This window comes from Agelaius phoeniceus, chromosome 6, assembly GCF_051311805.1.
Source record: "Agelaius phoeniceus isolate bAgePho1 chromosome 6, bAgePho1.hap1, whole genome shotgun sequence".
Taxonomy (NCBI): Eukaryota; Metazoa; Chordata; class Aves; order Passeriformes; family Icteridae; genus Agelaius; species Agelaius phoeniceus.
Genome location: NC_135270.1, coordinates 32203841 through 32227042, shown reverse-complemented (window position 1 = coordinate 32227042; position 23202 = coordinate 32203841). Strand labels below are relative to the sequence as shown.

Sequence of the window (23202 nt, the reverse complement as noted above, 5' to 3'; positions counted from 1 at the left end):
CAATATTAATTATCATCTAATATCTAGTGTCATCCTTGTTTATTCTTTCTAGCATCAGGGAGTTCTACAGGACCTTAACATCTAATAGACAATGAAACAGTTTATATTCAAGAGGTTGATCTCCAATTATGTTGATCACAACCTCACCAGAACTGCCAGGTTTTCAGCACTGACATCTTCATGCAGGTGCTACAAGTGAGAAGTATGTGGTCATAGTTTCAGTTTTGCAGAGAGAACTAATTGACTTTCGCACAGGATTTTGGTTATTGTGAAATCTGAGTTTGTTCCACTTGGTAACAAAAGCTGAACATTTCATAATTGTCTGTGAAAGGCAGTGAAGCTTCTGTATGGGAGCAGGTCAGCCCCTGGGCTTCCCCAAAGCATTAGTAGTGTGAGTGCTGTTTTCTTGAGACAGGTTAGGAAAGGGATTGCCCTGAAGGCTGCTCCTGATGGACCTCTCCCAGAGCTGCCTCCTTCAGCTGCTGGAGCCCCAAACCCATTCCAGCTGTGCAGCTTCTAAGCTTCTGAGAGACCCAGAGGAAAATACCAGTGTCTCAGAAACAGATTTCAATCTGCCTGAGCCAACAAATTCCTACCAGAAAAGGTTTTGTCAGAACTTTTCCAGTCTCTTCCATTTGTAATAAAAGGCTTATGTTTTACTATAAAAGTGATTATTTTGCTGTGTGCAGCATGTTTCTGGGTACCAGTGCTGTCATTTGGATATTAGGAGAGGTGGGATGGTGTTGGCACTGATCCTCTCCATCCCAACTTTGAACCATAAAATACCAAAGAAATTTCTTCTTGCTTTAGAATTCCTTTGCATAACTGAAATGAAGGTCAACATTGCTTGTAGTACCTTCAACACTGGCACAGGATTCTGAGAAGGAAACACATCAGAAAAGGTATCAGTCTGTGGCAGGAGCAGTAATGGCCTGGACCAGGCCAGGCAGGTAGCACCTGAACCCTGGTCATGCAGAGGACTTTGTGTATTGTATGGCATTAATTTCTCTCTTGTACTGATGAAGGAGAACTGTTCCAAAAATAATGAAATACAACTTTTGTGAAACTAATTCTCTTACCTTTGAACATGCCACTTTATTGTTATGTAAGAGTGATGGTTATGAAAATGTGAATATGCTTTTCCTCCTCAGAACTAGAAAATTGGCATGGCCCAATAGGATGCAGATGTAAAACATGCAAGCCAGATGTGGCCTTTAGAACCATACAGTTCCTTCCATGTTCTTTTTAACCTGTGAAATGCACAGAGAGAGAACAATAGAGTGTAAAGTATGCACATCTTTGGGATTCCCAGCAAAATTCCTTATGGAGTGCCTATGGAATCCCCTTCTGTTAAAAAATTAAAAATATTAAGATGAAAGTTTTAAAATAGGAGGTTAATTTTTTTATCAAATAAAGTGGCAGTGAAAAGCATCTCCTACTCCTGTAATCTTTTGGCAATTTTTAGAAATACATTATTCATTTTTAGTTGGTGGACTTTTTTCTCTGAATGGGCAGTTACATATTTTTATAGAAAAAAATTTATCTCATAGCCATTATCCAACTCATGTATGGTACTTGTAATATATGGCATCTATAAGATGTCATGCCCATTGCATTAACTTGTTGTCTGCAACAACAGTTTACATATCATCCCTTACTGAGTTGGTCAGTGGCTGTGAAGTCACAATGGAAACACATTTTAGCTTGTACTTAGTGGACTTAGTGTAGGACTCTGATCAGAGTTGCAAGAGACTGAGACAGGCGAAGAAAAATAGGGCCCCACTAAGTTGCAATTGCTACCTTGCTAATTGCAAAATTGCTAACATATGTAACTTGTTTGACTGTGGTCAGAACTCAGTGCTCCTCACATGCAGTTGACCACATTTGTCACTTTTTAAGTACTAAGGAAGGGAGATGTGAAGAGGCAACAGCAACTAGTCAGGTTGTATCCTTCAAGTAAGGACATAGATCTGATAGGGCTGAAGCTGTTGGGAAGACAATTTTACTGGTTTAGACATTTTCCCTTGAGGTACCCATATGAAAGCAGATTTATTTTCATTTGTGGGCATATTGTGTAATGTCTCCTATTCCTGCCCAGTGAAGAACAGTGTGCCCTATCCAGTGCTTTTCACTAAACTACTAGGTCCTTTTACCAAAGAATGTGCTTCCACTCCCCTGTAGGACTGGAATTCAGCCTGTCAACCAGCCATGTGTTCAAGATATTAAGAGGAAAGAAAAGGTGTACCATTTTGGGGAAACTCTGAACACTTCCCATGGAGTTCAGACACTCACCTCCCAGGTAAGCCCTTATTCGATAACTGAGATGGATAAAAACAACTTGGCTAACAACAGTTCAGTGCCTCTTCTATGTCATGTGAAACCTTACAAAGTAATGAGGTCTCCCTAGAGGTGGTGGAGGTGGTGATGGGATGAGTTTGGGCTTTGGTAGAAAGATAGTAAATCCACCATTCACCTGAACTGGTAGCTTTACTACTTTGCTACATCTTTCATGGTCAGGACTTCTTTTTAATGTGCTCCTTATGCTGTTTTCCATGAACTTTCCTGTCAGCAGCCTGAGGTGAGCTGTAACCTCAAGAGTGACGGTCACCACAGGACTGGTGATTGTGTCTAAAGCAAGATCATTACTGGACTACTCTGCACTGTAGAAGTTCATGGTAAAGACCTCCTGAGGAGGTTTTGTGAAAGTCATTTTGCATCCCAGTGCAATCCTGGTGAAGCTAAAAGGAAAGAGAAGTTCCTTGCATTATGGTAAATTACATTGGAGCAACTGCTGTCTGCTGAAAATGAGACTCCAGGCCAGCATGGGCCTCCAGACCAGCACGCACAACAGAGCTCAGGGATGACAGAAGTGAGTGAAAGCAATCCTGCTTATTAGAGAAAATAAGTTTAACTGTGAATCACATTACTTAGACGAGATGTTTTCTTCCACAGAAGTTAATAAATATGCAAATTTTTTGCCTCTGTGCCCTGTGATCATCTGAGCTGAAATGTGGTGGATATAAATCCTAACTGGAGCTAAAAACCTCATACCCATGAAATGCTTGACTTACTATATAGCTTTGTCAGAGAAGGAATGGGGTCAAAGGGAAAATATGGTAGAAAGTGTGCAGAGCATACTGTCAAAGTGCTGCTGAAATGACAAGACACAGGTAGTCTCCTTTGGCCTGTCCTGTTTAATGTCAGTGACAAGAAAGACGTAATGAAGATGATGTCAGGCTAACACGAGAGCAAGTTTGTTCACAGAGCTGTGAGCTTCCATACACAGGGAATCCAGATCAACAGTGAGTCATTCTGCTGAAAGAAAGCAATGCTGACAGAATTGGACAAAAGGAAAGTTTCTATACAATTTCTTAGCAATGCAGAGTGGGAGGAAAAAGCCACCCCACAGGATGAACCAGTGAAGACTCTAAAATGAAGAAGTAATGTTTATTTACTGAAATCTGCCAATTTGTATTCTAGCTTGGCATGTCACTCCCCTCCAGACCCCCTACACAGACAACAGCACTTATCCTGTGATACACAGCTGGGGTGGGGAAAATACTGAAAAAAATGGAATAGAGACATAGAGTACCATAAACTTACACCATTTTGGATCTGTTCCAAGAAAAAGCCTTTTGCTCTCATGCTGTGAGGCCTAAATAAAAGAAGAAAATTCTCCCCATTCTGCAACAAATATAATTTAAGAACAGAATATGAAATTACACAGCCTTAAAATAATTGCACTTCCATTGAATCAAGATCTTGCTACTTAGCATATAGTATTTTTCAGGTTGTCTAGAAAATTATTATTTAGAAGAATATATACTATTGATTTTTGTGAATAATGCCAACAGAAACTAGACAGACACACAAGCACTTACAGCCTTCTTTTCCAGGATAGCTGCTAATTGTGCAGATCCAGGTATTTATCACAATGTACAATCTTACTTTCTTGTACACCCTTCTCTACCTACCTGAAATCCTCTTTTTTATTTTGTTCTAAAATTAAAATGCTACTGAGACCAGAAACAGCATCTTCTTCAGGGATACAGAAGCCAGTGGAGGGAGTGTGCTGTCCACAAAGGATTACATCTTGTAGAATGATAAAAACATGAGCAAGCAGACCATGAGTTGACAAAAAAGCACAGGTGTTCTAATGAGATTTCTTTATTTTTTAATGGCTATTAAAAAAAACCCAACAAAATACTACTCTTCCAATATCACAAGTAACCATAATTTTCTTAAGGGAGATACCAATTTTCAAGAAATGTAATAAACCTTTTGCATACTTACTAGACATTCTTCACACTCTGAGGGATAAATCTCACCCACCTAGAATGGCTGTGGCTCTCTGTCAGATGCAAGATATATTATGGAAATATGAATATAGAAAAACAGGCAAATATAATCAAACCACTTTTGACTATATATTAGACTATATAAAGTTTATATATTATTTTTTGCAGGTCAATTGTTTATATCTTCTGGGTTTTAAAATTAGATAAGGAAAATCAGAGTGTTTGCCAAAATACTGGAAACCAAGGCTTTGCTGGGTGTACCACATCTTTAGTTTATTTTACATGTTTTTTTCATTCTTTTCATGTTCTTATTTATTCAGATATTTTCCCAATGGGTGTAAGCACTGTTACATCACCAGCTGCACAGATTTCATGACAGGATATTACAGCAGTGATGGACTCTGATAGGAGATTTCTATTAATGTGATAGAAATCACAGTATTCTGTTCAGTACTCTGAACACATTAGAACTTCAAGAGAAAATGCAACCAGCCTTAAAATTTATTATATGAGATACTAATCTACATGTAAAAAAAAAAATCAACCAAAATAAAGACATCTAACTGGAATCCAAGCCTATAATTCCTTAATATTTTAAAAGGTGTTGCTTTTTAAATACTTGTTGAATGTGTAGATCCCAAATCAAATTGTAAACCTCTGATGTTTTTCCTTTAAATTAGTGTTTCTCTCTATCTAGAAAATAAAAAGAACTGTAGCCTGGGAAATTTACTGAGTTTCAGAGATAAAGAGAATCCAAGTATGCCATCAAGGCAAAACCAACTATTTCTCCAAGTTGGAAATCAAGCACCTGCAGCTTAACACAAAGATGTTCTGATAGGATCTTTTATTTTACTTGGCTTGTAGGCTGTGATCAATCTAAAAAAGCCTGAATAGAAACTTTGTTCCTGTTCTAGCAATCCTTGCATGCTTTCGAAAGGTGGCATTTTGAAGGTCATGAATGAATAGGCTAACAAATACTTTTATAAAAAATTGGGTTTTTTCAAATACCTTTGCAGGTTTGAAAATCTCACTCATGACCATATTCATGCTCCTCTCTCCTGCAGGACAAATTTTTTCAGCTTTGTTTTTTTATCTTCTGAGGTAAAATTCCTTCTCTCTTCTTCACCAAGCCATGAATGTTGCAGAAAGCTGAAGCAGTGATTTTCTTTCTCTTTTTCTTAAAATCTAGATCCCCATATGAAAAAGGCCTAATGCACTTAGCAAAAAGATTAGGCTGAGCAAAGCCAAGTCGAGGATCATGTATTGTAACATTCACATCCAAATTAGGTCTCACTCCTCATCTTGCTTTTTACATCTGTTGAAATATGGTTTCTATTATGGTTTTGGAAGATTTCCATTTACTGTAAGTTTCAGATGGTATTGATGAGGTCACTGTTTACTTTGAATAGCTCTTTGATAGGACAAAAGAGAGCACAATGGAACATTCAGGAAGCATGGCATGTAATACATTATTAAATTAATCATATGACAGTTGTATTGAGACATAACCTCTCTTTAGCCCTAGGGCATAGCCTTAGGGGACAGCTGTCCCACAACTCCCCATCACAGCAGGTTCTCATGTAATTGCAACAAGTGATGCTGATTATTGATAGATAACAGCCATGTGAATTCTGCCTGCTCAAGCCACTGTGTACAGCTGTATAAACCAGAAAAGCAGACTGGAGAACAATGGGCAGAGGTGTACTACCCACACACATGCCTTTTCAGAGGATATTTCTGCAGCCAATACTCTGGTAGCAAAGACACACTCCTCATAATAACTGGAAGTGTCTTTGCATGCTTTCCTGATAGGCTTCTGAGAACAGACTTGGATTATAGTCAAAAGCCTTATCTAGGTGTTAGTCATGCTTAGACATTCAAACTGAGACTTCAAAATCAATTTGTGGTTATGTGCCGACATTGAAGAGGCCACCATGCTGTTTCCAGTGTGGAAACAGTGCTGCTTCTGTGTGCCCTGCATCATCTTTAACACTCCTCACTGGGAGCCCTCCAGCAGCTAGACTGCTGTGGTGGGTCAGAAGGATAAGCTCAGTGGTTTTTCTAAAACCTGACTTCTTTTTTTTTTAGTTTAAGCTCAGTGTATGTGATTTGTTTCTTTATTTTTACTGACAAACATACTTGAGAGCATGAATTGAATGCAAGCAAAGACCCATGATGGCCCTGGTAATTATATGGGAAAAGTGTGATGTTCAGCTGTACTATATGGCTCTGCTAAAGTCCAGATACAAAAGGATATTTATGCAGCAAGCATATTTCATACTGCTTCTGACTAATCCCCACACTGTGAGGTGTATCGTGAAGATCCTTTATTTCCAGGGGCTCATAACTTCTTTGTTTGAAGAATCTTCTTTTAGCTTTAGAGATAACCTGGCAGACAGCTGATAAAGTGGCCAGAGTTGACAATCAAATCATAACAAAAAACTCTTTTCTTCATGAGAATATGAATTTGGCTGAAGTGAGTTAGTGAGAATCTTGAAAGACAATGGCCTTTGAAATATGTGTAAATGATCATGTTATGGGGAAGAAAGAGGAGCGATTAAATCTATTTTCTCTGTATAGTATATTCTTACTATATATTAAGGCAGTTTCAGGAACATGATTTTGGTTTGTTAAAAAATATTTGAGGAAAAAATACTGTTTAACTTGTCACTTTTGCTTGACAAAAGGTTTCATATTCAATATGAACTGCACTTGTTAAATACTCTAAATTAAATTTGTCTACAACATTTCTTTTCAAAATGCTGCTTAAAATATCCTGTTATCCTTTGTCTTAGGTACTGAAGTATTTCTGTCAATATGTAAAGCATACATAAGTACTTACACCTCAATTATTTTTAGTGACGCTTCATGCACTGTTTGGGATAGCCTATGAAGTGCTGTGTTAGGCAATCCTTCATTAAAAAATTATATTTCTTCATAACAATAGTGACTTCCGGTTTTGTCTAGGGCAAATTACAAACTGCTCAGTACTTCTGAAGAATTTAATTTACACCCCTACAAAGTGAAAACCAGCTATATGTGCATCAAAAAAGAAAGTTAATTTTTGTATCTAACATAAATCATCAGTAATGTAAATATAGAAACACATTTTTTAAATGAAGCCAAGGAGAGTATATTTAGAGGCAAATATTGAAGAAGTATAAATAAGACAAGGATATTTTACACAAAGCAAGGCTGTGAAGAAGCTCCATGTGTGAAACTGCACCTTTTCTGGAAGACCACTGATCCCTAGGGATGTGCAGATGCTTGAAGTGGTTTGAAAGGAAGGCTGATGGATCAGTTGGCATATACACAAGCACAGCTGCACGGTAGAGAGTTCTAGAGGAAGTAAGATTGTTTTTATAACTTGAAACTTCAAGATATGCATTTAAATGATAGGGAATTTCCAAGAAAAAAAAAAAAAGAAGACATATTTCCTCCAAATAATATTATTACATCCTGAATATGAATATGTGCTGTGTATGTATTCCTATACAGTCAGAAGTCGTGCATGCCAGTTGCGCAGTTGTGCATACCAAGATGTAAAAGGAAATAGGGTCTTATGCATGAAGAAATATCACAAAGAGGTTTTGGAATAGTGAACTTGATGAAAAAATGGCAAAAGACAATGTATCTCACATGACACAAATTCAGTTTGAAATAATTTGAAAGTGATCAATACCTTCAATGGAAGTAAAGAAACATACAGCTTAAAAACCTGCTGGTTTTGACACTTAAATTATTTTTTAAAAATGCATGAAATCTGTCTGATTCTTGCTACTAAGTTTCTCTGCTCTAGTCAGAGGAGAGGAAGAAAACTGGCATGCTTAAACATAAATTTGGCTGCATTAGTAGGAAATCTACTGTAGTCATAAATGGAAAGTATTCAAGCTAAAATGTCAGTAGTAGATGACAGGAGTCAGTGTTAGAGGTCCAGATTTTAAATATTTACGCAAATATAACGTAACAGAGATGTGGAAAGCAAAGGCATCCAAGTTTGCAGATAGCACTTAATTAGCAAGTACTGCAAATAATGAAGGAATGTACAGTCAGAAATCAGAGACTGAATGGAGAAAAAAGTTTGATCTGTCAGGTGAGAGTAGCTATAATAATGATGGAGTTTTTAAAAGGCAACATGCAAAATATTTTTAATGTTAAAATTTTGTGAAAAACTTAACCTTTTAAAAATTTGGTAATAAGTATATATGTAGCAGTTGCTGGTTATTGTTTTAGTGTTTTTGTTTTTCTTAGGGACTACAGATCTCTAGCTCTAAGGAGTTACAGAGTTGCAGTCATTCCATTGTCCTTTATAGGGCCTTTGGCCTAGATAGACCAAAACATTTAGGCATTCACAGGAATTTTGCCAATACAGAGCCCCAAGCCACTCTGAATCTCTTCCCCAAAACCAATAGGGTTCCCCATGTTGCCTGGCAGTCTGTTCCCTTGTACACTCAGCACAGCCTCTGCCTGGGCAGTGGTCAGTAGGGAGCTGCTGTCTAGGTCTCTCACAGCAAAATGAGTGAACTTGGTTCTCAGTCAGAACTAAGGAGACAAACGCACATTCCTATTCCCTCTTCAGCATCAAAATCCCCTGCTTAGTTAAATTCCAGTCTTAACAAACATAAGTAGAGAAATGGGTTCTTTATACTTGTCCAAGGACATTTCTAAAATGACAGAAATTCTGTCTTCTCCATCCTCCTTCTCACAGCCCCAGCTCAGGTTGGCTGTTGGTTTCATTTTAGTCAGATCTTTAAAATCTCCAGGGAAATTGCCTTCTCTTCTCTGGATACTTGTTCCAGGGCTGTGCTACTTGATTTTGAAAGTTACTCCTTCCATTTGAACTGAGCCTCCCGGGCTGCAATTTGTGCTGGTTTTCTCTTACACTGACTGTGTCTATCCAGAAGAGTTTGACTGTTCCTAATTCCTCTTCAGCTGTTGCAGGTTACATTTAGATCCCTTTCACTGACAGGCTAAGAATCACTTGCTTACCCAAACAGATCTTCTGCTGAAATTCCCCACGTCCCTGTTCAACAGGATAGTTTGTTGGATATTGGATAGTGATGTTTGAATTGTCCTGGGCTAAGGAAGACAGTGATTCACACAAATTTGAGGATGCAACCTGTCCTCCAGAACTAGGCTGGTTGCTCACACAAACTTAGAATCAGAATCATAGACTATTCTGAGTTGGAAGGGACACATGCAGATCATCAAGTCCAGCTCCTGGCCCTGCACTGGACACCCCAAGGACCACACTCTCATATGCCTGAGAGTGTTTTCCAATTGCTCCTTGTACACAGAGAGGCTTGGTGCTATGACAACTGCCCTGGGGAGCCTGTTTCAGTGCCCAGTCACCCTCTGGGTGAAAAACCTTATCCTGATATCTAAGCTAAACCTCCCCTGACTCAGCTTCATGCCACTTCCTCAGGTCCTGTCACTGCTCATGAGAGTGAAGAGATCAGTACCTTCCCAGAGTCTTCCCCTCATGAGGATGCTGAGAACCACAAGGAGGTCGCCCCTCAGTCTCTAATCTGATCTAATGGATGTATCTCAGGTAGCTGGAGATAAATGACATTAATTCCATTACAGCAGTCCAACATCTGCCGTTCAAAGCACTCACTGCTAACACAACCCCAGATTCACACTTCATAAACTACTGAGTCTTTGCAGCAGAATAGGGTGCATGCAGATCCATTATTATTTAAAAATCAACCATGTTGAAAACATGGACCACACAGATTTATTTATGTCTTACCAATAGGAAAGTAGCTGGGGAATTTTTCAGCATAAACTTTCATGTTTATGTTTGCCTTCAAGCATACTGTACTAACAGTTTTAAACACTCTGATTAGCACAAAGGTAGGAGAGTTTTAAACTATCCCATAATTTTTGCTATGGGGCCAGCTGATAAGTCATAGCAGAAATTTGTTTTTAAGCATTGTTAACAGTTAAATGTTTTTGAAGTTTTGAAAATGGTTTGTATGCTATGATATTTATATTACACTATTTGATGCTTACATACTGCTGCAAACATTCTTTTTAAACACAAATCAGAATCAAACAGTAGTTAAAGATTTTTAAATTTCACAAAGGTATCTTCATATATAGAGAGCATTTGGATGATATCAACTTCTCAGAGACAGAGCCTGTGTCTGTTACAAAACTTCTCCTCAGCTGTATTGTATCACACCTTAGAAACAGATTCTTCCCTTTTTGTTTATATTTGTGCAACTGTGCAAAGGACAGTATGGGTGAACTACTGCTGCTTAACCCAGCATCTCTTTCAGTCTCTAGTGCTCTCTTTGCCATCCTGACAATCTGATGGGGTCAAACATTTAACCTTTCAGGTCACAGATCAGCTAAGACTTGCCCTCATTTGACCCATGTGAAGAATAATAAGACCCCTTTTCCAATAGTCTTTGTCCTGACCAACCCAGCTATAATGTCAATTAACTTGGCAAGGCTTAAAGCCACGTTGAAAATCATTCAGTGTCTGAGGAATGTTAATAGCAGAACAGCTGTTTTCAAGAATCGCACACTTTGTGTTTCTTGTATTAAGAATTTTACTAATTCTTCCCTCATTGTTTGCTCTCATATGACATAAGATATAAACTGATCTGCTGACCTCAAAAATGTGTTTTGCTTGCAAAGGGAGTAGTTTCTTATAAGAAAAACAGTATTTAGCTAGAATGTCTAAAAAGTTTTGTTTTGTTTTCTGCATAAGCACCTAATTTGGTTTCTTGTATTTCTACTAACACATGCTTCCAGCAGAGGTTTGGACCAGATGATCTCCAATGTCCATTCTAACCTATATTCTTCCATAAATGTTGCTGAATTAAAAGTTGGTTTAGACTCTTTTCTGCTCTGTTCAGCCCAAGCTGTGAAGGAATCAATCTCAGCAGCTGAATGGAACTAGCCCTGACTTACTTTTCTGTCCAGTTCTAACCTTCTTCCCACAGAAGATGTTTATAACTCATATATCTCAGCACTTTTAATTTCTTGCGTCCAAGAGCCTTTTCCATAATAATGAACTGCTTCTTTCACTAGAGCAAACACTACTCTAGCCTGGATAAATGCCTTTCAATTTAAAAATTAAAAGGAATTGATTTATTTAGCTTTTGTCTTTGGAAACCATATTTACCTGGAGTTTCAGCCCAGAATAGCACTTTCTGTCATGGGTGAGATGAAGTCTGATGTATTGCCACTCAAATGGGTTATGATGTGAACATTAAATAAATCAGGAGGAAAGCCTACCAGTCTTCAGTGAGATATAAAGTTCAGTTTTTCAAATCTAGAAGGTCATACGAGACTAACACTGGAAACCATGGAATTCATTTACATTGCACACTAAAATACAGCATTAAAAATATAATACCCATTCCAGTAATAAGCTTGCACATATTCATAAATTTAAAAATTGTACTTGTAATGCAGAACTGATGAATATGGGCATTATTACAATATTTAGTTACAGGACTGCACAGTACTATTTTCACAGGACTTCTGCTTTCAAGTTGCTTTCATGGTCCTTTGGCATTCAACATCCAATCCAAAAAGTTATCCCTGCACAGGACTCATTTGGGTCAAACAACTGGGTCATCCCACAGCCCTATTTTCCTATATCCTTGTTCCTGTGACCTCTATTTCCCTCCTTACAGACAGATGCTTCAAGTCTCAGTGTGGTCCACCAAACTCTTTGCCCTAACATTCTCCTCCTGTAAACACCTCTGGCCATCTATGTTCTGAAAACAGAGAGCTTTGTCCTTTGCACAGCTTGAGCAAGGACACCCAGGACTGACAGTGCTGAGCTCTCATCATGTGCACTCTTGGTACCAGTCCCTGACTTGATCTACTCCAAAGAAAAGCCCAGCTCACTTCAAGCTGGAATCTCCCTCAATACATGTAGCAGCCTTCTAGAGCTGTGACTTCAGAAGCCTCACAATCCTCTAGTTTTCAGACTGAGATATTTTCTTTCTGGTCTTTTTTTCATCTTTGCCTTTTTTTTTTCTTTTTTAAAGTCTTAAGTTGTTAAAGATGCAGTTCCACGTCAACAACAAAGAGTACAGGCTGGACACTTCAGTCACTCCTTCCAAATTTTATGTTTCTGTTTCAAATCATTACAATTTCACACAAAAGAGGTAACTAGAACATTTTGATATGGACAGAATGATGTATTTTCTCCTAATTTAGTTCTTGGAAATAGTAATTTTGACTGAAATTTTCCAGAAAGATTTAGCCTGAGGCAGATTACCCAGTATGCAAAAATTCAGGCCAAATAGTTAAAGTTTGGTAAAGTTATGAGCTAGAGAAAATGATTTTGTAATGGAATTTCTGGGCAATTTTAGAAGATGGTGCTACCAGTCAAATCTACCACACATAAATAGGTACTTAAAAATGTATTAATTTTCTGGAAATCACTAACTTTTTTTCACCCTAGAAAGAGCTTGGTACAAATTTTCTGGATTTTCTGATGAATACTGCAAGTGAATGCTGAACACAACTAAATACATCATTTAAATGCTGAGTTTCAAAGAAGACAAGGATGTCTTACAGGAATGAGCAGTTGAGAGACTGGGCACATGAAAATGCATATATTCACAAGAATTCCATGTCCTTTACACTGTGACAAACTATTTGATAAAAGAAGAAATGACTTTTGATGCAATTCCAAAAGCAGCAGAAGTTTTAATGCTATTGCCAGAGGCAAGTGGACTAGAGGTAGCACTGAACATTATTTGCAGTCATACAAAGATGCCAGTGGCAGCTTCCATGCTACTTCAAGACATATTTGTATAAATATCATTTCAATATTAGCAGCATTAGTTTTGAAATTGCAATTTTTTTCCTACGTACTTACATACATAAATGGACCCATTAAACAGAGCCTTAATGCTCGGGTGTCATTGTGTGGCAGATTTGAAAATAAAATTTAAAAAAATCACTCAGCTTCTCAAACAGAAGAGCTTATTCAGGCCTAAGATATTACTTTTTCTTTATGATGTCCTTGAAATGGATTTTTCTTGATAAACTCAGTATATTAGTGCTTAATTTAGTATGATCCACAGTCCTTGTATATATTTTCAGCACTTGTCAGCAAACTGATTAGTTTCAGAGAATTTCAGGCATCTTTAAATTGTTCGATATAAAGTCAGTGTAGTGAAACTAACTCGAATAATTTTGCATTCCATGAAAATGAAATCTGTGGTTTAAGACCAAGGCCATGCATACTAATTATTCCAGTTGTGGACTTTGATCAGAAAGAGCAAGCTGTACTGGTAGGATTTCTTCCTCACCTTACCCAGAAATGTCTTTTCTTCTTTTCCATGATGTCAGATATGGTGGTGGCACCTTCCCCTACCAAACAGCAGCTGAATCAAGAAACTTGGTTTGGTTTGCACAGGTCAGGTGGCCCTGAGGCATAGCAATCTTCCACTAACTGAGCACATGCAGTGACACTTTGGCTGAATTTTTTCAGTATGTTTACTAGCGGTTCATGAAGCTAGCCAGTAACAAATAAAATGTTATTTTCTGCATTATTTTCTGCTCTTAAAAATAGTTAAAACTATAAAGTGGCTAAAGTTTATTGCAATCTACACGAATGAATTTTGGGTGCTTCAAAACATCAGTTGTTAAACAGGATGGAATAGGCAGCAGAAGCCACACTCTGGGCATAGTTTTGTGCTGTATCCTGTGAAAAACGGAACCACTTCAATTCCCATTCCCATGTCTTTTCTCTTGTAGAGCCACTTTAACCCATTCTTTGCTAATGCCTCCCAGCTAATGTTCTCACAGCCTCAAGAGACAGAGCTATGCTTGAGGAATGCCAAGCAGCAATGTGTTCACACACACTGGCAGCACCTGACCCAGATGCCACTGCCAAGGCTTGAGTCAATGTTGTACCATTTAAAAAAGAAACAGATCTTTAACCTGGCAGTGCTACTGAGAATCAGCTTGTGTTTGTTAAAAATGGTAGGAGTTTTGTAGTTTGCTCCACAGAAACAACATGCCATAAATTTTTTAAGGTGAAGGAAAATGCTGAGGTGTCCATACAGGATCAAAAAGGATCAGAAAAATTACAACACACTTTGAAATTAAACTGACTTGTCATGGACAAATCAGTGAGGAGTGGTCACAGGAACCTCACCTCAGAATGTTTTGCCATCTACTGTTTCAGATGATAAAAAATTATGTCCAGACATGAGACCAGAAGCTGATGTAGATGAAGAAAGATTAACAGTGCATGATCTTACTTATCCCATATTTAAAAGATACAGTTTGCTAGCATAAATACACAAGAAAGGACGGATGGTACCAAAGGTTGATTGAGAGGTTTCAGTGGGTCTCTCACATCAAATACATGCACAAAAAACTTCCAGCAGAGAGCAGTGTGTGCACTGAAAGAGCATTGTGACAGCATGGGAGACACCTACGGCTGGGTACAGCTCCCAATCTGCTTTATAAATCAACAGCTTGAGTCCTGCAGTGGGAACAAAACTAGTTCCTCAAAAGAACTGCAGGACTAAACATTTCCTGCTCATTCCAAGAAGATGAATCTTCAGAATGAGAATTTTATAATCTGAAATAATTTGATATATTAAGATTCACTTAAATAATTTAAAGGCCTAATTATTGAAATTATTGAAAATGGGAACTGTGGTACATCTGCATTACATAAAGCAGTGTCATATTTGAGACATGCAGATTATCACCATCCACCATGCACCATGATATCCTGCCCTCAAAACACAGCAGCTTTCTGATCATGCTCACTCTGATCCTTGGTCTAGCAGATTCTGTCTAGACCAGGGAATCTCAGAGTAGTACCAATTCTACTTTTCAGTGCCCTTATCTGTTCCTCACCAATAATTTAATGATAAATGAATTTTCAAAATTTATATCAGAAAGTAGTATAACAGATTTTGACAAGGTGCTGTAGAAATTATAAAAACAAATGAAGACACTGCAAGGCAAGGTAATATCAGACAGGAAATGGATAAAGGGCTAAATGAGTGAGCTTTAAAGGCTTCTCCAGGCAAGACAATTACTGTCATCTTCAAAGAGTAGGTCTTGGCTTGGAGTAATTAGAATTGAATCTCCTAAAAGAGCTGCATCTGTGACCTGAAAGCCTTGTTATTTTGGGAGAACAGCATTTTTTGAAGTTTTCATTGTTTTGTCAATAGCTTTGTAACTGCTGCTAACTGTTAAAAACACAACTTTCAAACAAAATTTCCACTTACTGGCATTCTTGTAGGCACTTTTAGTGAAGCAACCCAGTATTGAAATCCACTTCTGAGGCTTGTGAGAGTTGCTAGGTAAAATCTTTTTTTTTGTGTAGATCTCAAAAGTCAATCTACATCCAGTGATATATCAAAGCAATCAGAGGCTGCCTACTGTAATTATTGGGGTACCTAGAAATAGAAGCAGAAAAAAGAGGCAGTTCCCAAAGACTAGAACCAAACAGAAGTATTCCTCTTCTCTGAGAAGATGATGCTGTGCAGCAACACGTGATGTGAGTCATCAGTAGAAGAGAGAAAACTGCCTTCTGCCTTGGCTTCTAAGGACATTATTCCTCAATGATTTTTGGTTTTAAGTATCTAAAATTAGCATCCATCTTATTTAAAGTAGATAGTCCTTTTTGGAAGCAAGGAAAGGATATTATTAATGGTGTGCTTTCTGAAGAATTTATTTCATTGTCACCACCAGTGAGAGCATAGTGAAAGGGCTGTTTGTGTTGGAACTAACTTTTAATCTCTGCAGAAGTCTGTAAAAGCAAAGTCCTTGAACCACCATGAACTCTTGGCAGTTATATGCTCCTTTAAAACTGCTCATTGTGACGAACTTAGCTTCATGATTCAGCCTGTGAATATCTTCATACGAAATGAAAAATGAATCTATAGCTGAACTTAGTGAGTGCTCTTCTGAGAAACAGAGGGAGAACATACAGGGAAAAAAAATCTTGAGGCTGAGTTTTCTGCTTTGAATTGGGGTAATGGAAAATGTTATTCCCCAGTCACCTTCTCAACTCCTATTTATTACACAATATCCTCTTGCTTTCCAGCTCAGCTCATGCTGGCTTTCATGTTTCTGCTGAACAATTTCTATGATACTGTAGGCCAAAAAATTAGATCTCCTTTTTTATCATCTAGCCAAGTTCAGGCCAGACACTCAGCTGGACAAAACCACAAATTCTCAGAAGATTCAGTATCACAGAAATTGCACTTCCCGTCTGCCTACTGATTAGATAAGTGCCACATCTTTAGCCATGTTCATATCTTTTCTTCATTTTCTAACAATCAAACACCAGAAATCCATATGCCCAGCTTCTGTTCTTGAACATTAAAAGTCTCATAAACCCTGATTTTCTGATGTTTGTTTGACACAATCTTTTCTCAAGCTACATTATTCCTGGATATAACTGAATAATTTTTTTCCAGGGCAGTTGAAGACACTCAATAATTCTGAGGACTATTCAGTAGGAGCCACAGGAAGGGTTCCACAATCTGGCTGAACCCTACAGAAGGATCTGTGTCACTTAAACATTTCAGATTATGATCTGATAGGCATGTTCCTTTTCTGAGGTTTCAAAAAGACCTAAAAGTTTTGATTGGAAGGCTTAGCCAAACTGCTTTTTTTTCTTAAGCCAGTTTTTTTAATAAAAACATTTTTATACATTAAAGAGAGAAAAGGTCAAGTTTCTCGAGAGAGTGGAGACTAAAGAGAAGTTAAAAGAAACTGACATCTTTACTGAAGGAAGGTTCCCTGAAAGTTACCATACTTTAAATTCGGAGATACCAGCACTGGCATTAATCAGAAATTATGCATGACACCAGCAGAAACAGGATATCCATTCCTAAAGAGACTCAAGAGGAGCCATATCTTGAATTTGTGACTTCTGTGCGTGTGTGCTTGTGTGTTTGTGTCTGTGTGTGTGTGAATGGGAAGACATATAATATTCAATAAGTTTATTATTAAAATAAAATTGGGAAGGATCAATGAATATTTAGATTTTGGACAGTAGGAATCATGTGCTTATAGTAACAATAAACAATATTACTTGTTTCTCTGTGATGTTGATCTGGTGATTTTGAAAAGACTCAGATGGTCTAATTTTCCTCAGGTAGCAAGAGGGCCATCCAGCTCCTTCTCCAGCAGTAATGTTACCATATTACTGAAAAATGAGCCAGCTTACAGGCATGCCTACTGTACTATAGTCAACATCCAAAAAACCCTCCCAACAACCTATGAAAGCTGACATAAAATTTTCTGACCAGAACGGGATTAAAATGTCTTGAATTTTATCAAAAGCATTGAATCTAGACATCAGGAATTGCACAGATGTTCTTTCACTCCAGGAAGGGAGACAGCAAGGCATAAATTGCTCTAAGAATTGATAACAAGTTACTGGCTGCTCTGAACTTGATGGGAAAATCCTATACATTTCAGTAGGAAGCAGGCTACTCCTACTTCAGTAGGAGCAGAATTTCTTCCAGAAGTTATGAGGGTTTATTAGGTGAACAGCCTTATTACTGTATTCCTTTGGAGACTAATCTGCACTTTTTGTTCTAGTGTGTGTAGGACTCAAAAGCAGTTTTCCTGCTGACTCAGACTGTTGGAGGTTGTCTAAGGTAAAATCACTTCCAGTTCCAGGTAATGTAATTTCTCTTTGCAGTTCAGATTGCTGTCAAAGACATACAGCATTTTTCTTTTATGCAAATGTTTTTCATGTTTGAGAATGCCCCACCAAGAACTATTAAAGGGGCTCAGCTAAAAAAGGGCTGGATTTTATTCTTTGTTTCTGCATTAGCTGGCACAATGGGGTTAAGAAGTAGTGTAATACAAGTCAGAAAAGCTAATGAGATACAGTAGTACAGTTGGCAAGGTGTTTGCTACTTTTGTAGGAAAGAAATGTATTAGCACCCTCCACAATTTGCTGTCTCCAGATCCTCATCTTAATGAAACATCTTCAATATGGATGGACAATTTTCCTTTTAGGAAAAACACTTCATGATGACTGTTGCCAGCTACAGTACACATAGATAATTGGCTCTCTAAACACTGTCCTCCATAAAGGTAAGGATTTCTTCTGCTGCAGGATTCCCGAGAGCCAAGATTTAATTTGAAGTGACAGGCCTGATCTTGCATTCTGAAGCTCATTTCTTTGCTGTTCTGAAAAGGAGCAGCATCTTCCCTTATCTAACAGACATATTTATGAGAAAGACACCTCCCAGTCCCAAGATATATGGGCCCTGTCAGCCACAGAGAGATGATAGATACTGCACTAGAGTAGCAGAGAGAAAGATTTCAGTCTAGCTGGCTTGCTGTCCATCCACTCTATATTCTGCACCAAATCAGAGCCACAAAGGCTATGGTATCTAAGAGTTTTCACTGAAAACATTTCCCACAGAAATAAAGGTTTTACTTCTGTCAACTTTAGGTGGAACAGAAAAAAAAGTTTGGAAAACAGACCTGTTACTTTGTTTTCCCATTCTTTAGAAGATGCTTCTAGTAGTTCAAATTGATAAGGACCTATGAGAGAAAGAGCACTTTTAAGTAAGGGGGGGAAGAAAAAAGATGCTTGTGACCTGTATTTTTTTCCATAAACAGTAATGCACGCTGAATTATTGCTTAATGAAATCTGGTCCACCACCATTACATAAGCTTTGATTGACAGTTTGGCAGAAATGAAAAAATTCTAAAAATTAAAAATAAAAGAGAGGAAGAAAAAAGCTCTTTTCAGTTCAAAGTTGAAACCACGATAATATTCCATTTCAGTGTGATTAGCACAAGTTCTGCAGCACCATATTGTACAAAGGTGTTTCTGCTTTTAGTTTTGCCACATTTAAAAAGAACTAGGAATAGATATTTTTTGTCCATATATTTTACAGTTGATATTAAAAAATGCTTTAAATTTCACCTGCAAATTATTCTAAAGCATTCAGTATTCTATGAAGACTCTAAGACTATGGAAGCAGCCATGTTTTAGGAGACTTCTACATAAATTAACTCTTTTTTGAACTCAGTGTGCCTAAAGACTAGCAGGAAGGAGGAAGTACAGTAAATAACTCTGTTCTGATCAAAGATTTGGTCAATTAATATTAAAAACTGTTGTGGTCAATTAATATTAAACAATGTTGAAACTATGATTCTTGTCAGAGAGGATGCTGTTTCAGGAAAGAGAAGACACTCCTTTTCACTGCTGTTGGAGGGGACAAGTTCCTAAAGGAATAGAATTAATAGAAAGACTCATGGGTATGCTAGCAGAACTGACCTGCATTCCAACAGCAGCTCATCTCCACTGCTCATGAAGAGCAGAAATTTTACATGCACATCTGAAATGCATCTACAGAAGAACACCAAGGACCATTACTGAAATGACTGATATCTGTGCTACGGCATAGCCACTGCCTTTGGAAGTCTTCCTTTTCTTGTTTCAGTTTAATTGCTTAAAATTACTAGAAAAGTAGTTGACTGAGCAGGCAGTAGGACACAACCTGGAGCACTCTGTCCCTCTGTCCTTAACATAAGCACAGTTATATCTTTCTGATATACAGGGAATTTGAGGAAGAGCCAAGTCTCCTCATCTCTTATGAATGAAGCTTTCCTTAAGGCTGATAAAAATGTTGAACCCACATGAAAGAAGATAAAGCCTTTAACTTCAGACAAAAAACACTTCTGTCTTTCACCATTAGCAGACCTATGAGAATATTGGCCTATGAGCTCATGAAAGAAGAACTCTGAAAACAGGAGGTCGACTCAGTCTGTTGTTTCCTGCCTCTGAACTCTTCTGTTGCAGCTAACTATTGCCCCCTGATGATTTCCTGACCCGCCCTAACCTAACTCCCCTGCTCACTCTCCCTGTCATTAGAAACTGATAGAGAAGGTCTCCTACTGAAGAGAGGAGACCTCCTGCCTCTCAATTCTTTGCCAAACTGAAATGTCTTACAAGCTTCCTCAATTTCTCCTACTACTCCCACGGTTTAGTGAAGCCATGAGCCCTTGGCTGAGCAACCTCTAACTTGACCCAAATCAGTTAATACATTGATTTGGGAAATTAATTATAAGCATAATATTCACCATCTCTTTACCTGTGCTTTTTCTTCAAAAGGCTGCCAAGTGATTGTTACTGGGTAATGGCAGAGATGTTGATTTCTTCATCAACTATACAAGTGTCTTAACCTTTATTTTAGTTAAATAAAACAGTAGGATTATTAAATTTTTGAATTGTCTTCAAAATGCTCCTGATCTATGGAAGATAATTCCAGCCATGCAATGGCAATTTGTTGTCTGTTGTAAAAAGACCATGTCACAAAGTCTCATTTCTAGATAAAAAAAACATCCCACACAACACATCACAGTGTTGCTGTACAGGTAGTGGATATCATGTGTTCTCTAGGTTGGTTTAGTTCATCAAGAAAGTATGTGAGCATTATGATCAAGTCTCTGTTTGGTATTGTCTGTGTTTTGACACAGAACTTCTGATTTTTGGATACTGCTGCAATGTCTTAGACTTGCTCTATGTTCATTGTCTTTATAGGTCATTCTGTAGCTTTCTCCTCAAGGCCCCTTGACTTAGGTCCTTAATATGAAAAAGTCTTCACCTTTGTCAGTTCTTGTTTTTCCAGAACCTCACCCTGGAGACCAAGTTCATGGTTATATGAACAAGAGGTGAAAAATATGTAGGGAGTTGCTGTCTGCAAGACAAAAGTTACCTCTCTCTAATTTTCAAAAATTGTCTCATTAATACAAATTTAGTTAAGCTTGTATTTTGCTTTGGCATCTACTACTTCAGTTAAGATCTATTATGTGGTTTGTGCATCGAATATTTCTGTCTGCTTCAGTTTCCCTAATAAGTGCTATTATCACTACTTACAAATCTGGTCTTATTTAAGGCCTTGGACTATAATAGCAACACCAATGGTGTCTTTAAATACAATAACCTGTCAGAAAATACTGTTGCATCTTTTACACATATCAAACCAAAAATTTCAAAAATATGTTGTTGTGGTGAAAAAACAGCTCATGAATTCACACAATCATATGTTGGATCTCCACTTAAAATGAAAATTGCAAAGTAATCTACCAGCTTCATTCCAGAAGGAGAACTGCATGGATGAGTCATGCCCAAAAATGCAGCACCACAACACTGACACAAATAGATGCATGACAATCTCATCACTGCACTGAGACATAAATAATTTTCTGGTAATTTTCTGCCAGCCATTAGTACAAATCTACTGCTTAAGTGAATCTTGTCTGTGAGACATAACTGCACATAAAAAGCAGCTCCTCAGTTATGAGAATAGTTCACTGTCTGCAGTCAGCATCTGAGCTGCTTCATTCCCAGACAAAAAGGTATCTGACTACACTTAGTTTCAGTTAGCCCTGCAGCATTAATACTGAGATGAGGGTTCCTTTCTTGTTGCATTGTTTCTGGTATATGTAAAGTGGTCATTTAGTAGGGCTTTATAGACAGTCTCCTATAGCTCCCTTTCAGAGACATAAGGATTGGATGAGTAAACTACTGCCAGACATCAGGGATGGCAATCTGAACAGGAGCCAGCAGCAGATCAGAACCATCCTGGTCTTATTAGCAAGAATGTGTGACATTCAGGAAAAGGGATTATTGCCCTCTATTTGGCACATCTGAAATTGTGTTTGGAGTGCTATATCCAGTTCTGATCTTCCTTGTGCATTTTAGAGTAAGTCCAGTGGAAGACCACTGAGATTATCAGAAGAACTGGGAAGTACAGAGAGAATCAGAGACAACTTTTACGCAGCCAAAGGGGAAATCAAGGGAGATCAAAGGGGAAATCTAATTGTATTCCATTTGCAGGGTAATGGAATGGTTATGGAGAAGATGGAGCCAAATTTTTCTCAGAGGTATATACAGTGGAAAAATGAGATGCAATAAACACAAATTGCAGCACAGGAAATTCTCTATGCAATCAAGGAAAAAAAAGTCTTCTCGGTGAAGGTGATAAACCACAGAAAGAGTTTGCTCAGATAGGTTGTGGGATCTCCACCCTTAGAGATACCTTCTAAGTTCAACTGCATATGACACTGGACAACCTGCCCTAACAAGTTTTGAGTTGCTTTGAGAGGCAATCTCAGAGAGAGATTCCAATGTAAATTACTAAATGATTCAACAAGTTAAGCTATACTCTTCTCTTTAGCATCTCCTATTGACTGTTATAAATCATTTCTACTTAAGCTGCTGACTCCTGTGGCTCCCACTTGGAGTAAGTGATACAGATCTTACAGAGCAATGCAGACATCTATGTTTTATAATATGAGGCCTCTTGAAAAACAGACCTCTAAGTTTCATAATATTCAAGGTTTCTGAGAAGCTATATAGAATGTACCATAACCCCTAGTATCCTAAACCAAAGTAATTAAAGCAATTCTACTATATTGTAGCCTAAGTACATGGATTCACAACACAAGGGTTGTAGAATCACAACCTGTAGCATAATTTAATTACCAGCACCAATGCTGAGACTAATTTGTATTTTTCTGGCCATATACCCTATGGTAACCAGAATGTGGAAATTTAAAGCAGCCACAACGGTGGAAAGGGGAAGAAAGAGAACACCTTTTAGTTTCAAAACCCAACTTGAGGGTGTTTTCTGTTAATTAAGAAATTGTTGTGGTTTTATCTGTGGTTTATCTTCTGTTTTCTTGGTTACAAAATTTACTTGCTACAAAGTCTTGGCAACTAAAATCAAGCCTGCAGTTATCTTTAAAATGTTATATTTAACACACTAAGCCAGATTCTGGAAGTTTTGGTTTGCCTGAGAAGAGTCTGGATAGAGTAATTAGAATTGAAGGCGTGCCTTAACGAGGAAGGTACAGTTCAGTTTGAGCCACAGGGGCAAAAGGAAGCTCAAAAAGACCTACTAAGGGAAAG

The 23202-nt window shown here is 37.9% G+C and overlaps 1 long non-coding RNA gene across 1 annotated transcript in view; it reads left to right on the top strand.

Moving 5' to 3' along the window:
* The window catches only part of LOC143694364 (uncharacterized), a 147590-nt gene extending 129652 nt beyond the window's left edge, over nucleotides 1–17938 (top strand). The window contains exons 9-10 of the long non-coding RNA XR_013182808.1: nucleotides 2182–2299; nucleotides 17862–17938. This is a non-coding gene — a long non-coding RNA (uncharacterized LOC143694364). The remainder of the gene's footprint in view (nucleotides 1–2181; nucleotides 2300–17861) is intronic.
* The last annotated feature ends 5264 nt before the right edge of the window (nucleotides 17939–23202 follow it).